We start from the raw sequence: 2,514 nt of genomic DNA on the forward strand, positions 1-2,514 counted from the left end.
GAGGTGTACCGCAAACCCACCCACACAGACCAGTATTTGCAGTTTGACTCCCATCACCCTTTGGAGCACAAGTTAGGAGTCATCAGGACTCTGTACCAAGTCAAGTCAAGTCAGATTTATTTATAGAGCACATTTAAAACAGAAACTGTTACCAAAGTGCTTAACAAAAATATCACAACATCAAATAAAAAGTAGCAAGATTTATTTACAGCACATGGAATAAAAATATAAAACCGAAAACATAATTAGAAACAATGAAATACTAAATCAGTTCGCATTGTGTCAAAAGTCAAGGAAATAATAACAAAAAGCATAAACTCAGTCAGAAACAATGAAATACTAAATCAGATCTGATGACCTTGTGTTAAATAGGAATAATAACAAAAGCATAAATAGAATCAGCATCAATGAAAAACTAGATCTAAATCCGATCACCCTGTGTTAAATATCAGTGAGTACAGATGTGTTTTTAGGAGAGTTTTAAAAGCAGAGACTGAGGTGGCCTTGTTTGATTATCCCAAAGTTTAGGGCCCACGACTGAAAATGCTCGATCTCCTCTGAGCTTCAGCTGGTTTTTGGTACGGCCAAAAGCAGCTGGTCTGATGATCTCAAAGCCCGAGGAGTATAAGGATGAAGGAGGTCGGAGAGATATGATGGTGCAAGGCCATTAATGCACTTGAATGTCAGCAGGAGAATTTTAAAATCAACTCTTGACACACACAGGAAGCCAGTGAAGGGAGGACAGAACTGGAGTAATGTGCTCAAACCTGTGAGTTCCTGTTAGTAGCTGAGCTGCAGCATTTTGTACGAGCTGGAGACGTGAGAGTGAAGCCTGACTGACCCCAACATAAAGTGAGTTACAGCCCAACATAAAGTGAGTTACAGTAGTCCAGCCGGGTTGTAATAAATGCATGGACTAGTTTTTCAAGGTCGGATCTGGACAGAACGGACTTAAGCTTTGTTATCTGCCTTAGCTGAAAGAAGCTTTTTTGTAGAACAGAGTTGATCTGTTTATTAAACTTAAAGTCAGAGTCTAACACTACCCCGAGATTGATAACCGACTGGTTTAGATGAGGCTGAAGGGAGTGCAGGTTTACAGGATCAGTGACAGTGGTAGAGCTTGGGTTAAACACAATGACCTCAGTCTTCTGATCATTAAAACTCAAGAAGTTTGCAGCCATCCAAGTCTTGATGTCATCAAGACATTTTAGCAAAGGGTGGATGGAGCAGGAACTGTTTGTTTTTAAAGGCAGATAAAGTTGTTTAATATAACAACTCTTGATGAAATATATAGGTGAACAGATTTTTGGCTAATTTTTTGGCAAGAAACTGATGTTTTGTCTCTCTGTCACCCTTAATTAATGCAAAATAAACAATTATTAATGATTTAAAAAGTGTTAATAGGGGAATTAATAACATATCTATAAACTCCAAGGTTCATGCTCAATCATCCAGGTATAAAATCCAACAATGTTCAGTTAGGTCATCTGGACAGTTTCTTTTTTTGTTGAGAGATGTTTCGCCCTCCATCTGAATAGCTTTATAAGTCACAAACAAACTGTTTTCCCCACTAAGCAGTACACTCATACAGTGGACCAACCAGTTTGCTGGTGATAAGATGGTTTCTGGGGGCTGTCCTCTACCCCGTCGACTCCTCCAAGGCAACCACAGCCAAAGTGGTCCAAGACACCAAGGTTCATGATGAAGCCCTTTGGATGGAGGCCGAAGCGTGTCTCAACAACAAAAGAAACTGTCCAGATTACCTGAGTGAACGTTGTTGAATATCTACAAACTATTTATTAGCAATCTATAAGGGAGGCCTTATTGTAAAGTGGTACCAAAATTTCATTCCACCTCATGTACATGTGACGCGAATGACAATAAACAATGAAGAACCATAAACCTCCCACTTGCTTGAAAAATCAACTCTAGAAAAACAAGGTGAGGAGATTTTCAGTTGTAATTAAGATGAATTCATGTAGTTTGGATCATGAACAAAATACTCAGCTCAACATTTCAGGTCAAAACGGCTTAAACTCCAACTACTGGAAAGAAAAGTTAGTGCTAATCTGACAAAGTTCAGTCAGGTCCTCTGAATGGTTTCTTTTTATTGAAAAATTTAATCTTTCATCCAAAAGACTTCATCATCTGAGGAGATGCAACAAAAGAAACCATCCAGAGAACCTTATTTAACTTTGTGGGATTTTTTTTAACACTGGATTATTGAGCATAAATTTTGAAATTAGTGTTAATCTTCAAAACTCTTGACAAATGTCTCATCTTTCTCTCATAGTCATACGTGGAATAATGATAATTTATGGAACACCTTCTCTTCCACTTCTTATGACATCATGAAGGTTGTCATGATTGTTTTAAGCAATTTATCCTGATGCATGCTCAATAATCCAGGTAGAAAAATCTAAAAAAAGTTAAATCTGGTCCTCTGGACATTCAAAAAACAAAGCAAAACAAAAAAAATTGTAGAAATGTTTCGTCTTTCATCCGAGAGACTTC

Source organism: Nematolebias whitei, chromosome 8 (assembly GCF_014905685.2).
Source record: "Nematolebias whitei isolate Nwh7 chromosome 8, NemWhi1, whole genome shotgun sequence".
Taxonomy (NCBI): Eukaryota; Metazoa; Chordata; class Actinopteri; order Cyprinodontiformes; family Rivulidae; genus Nematolebias; species Nematolebias whitei.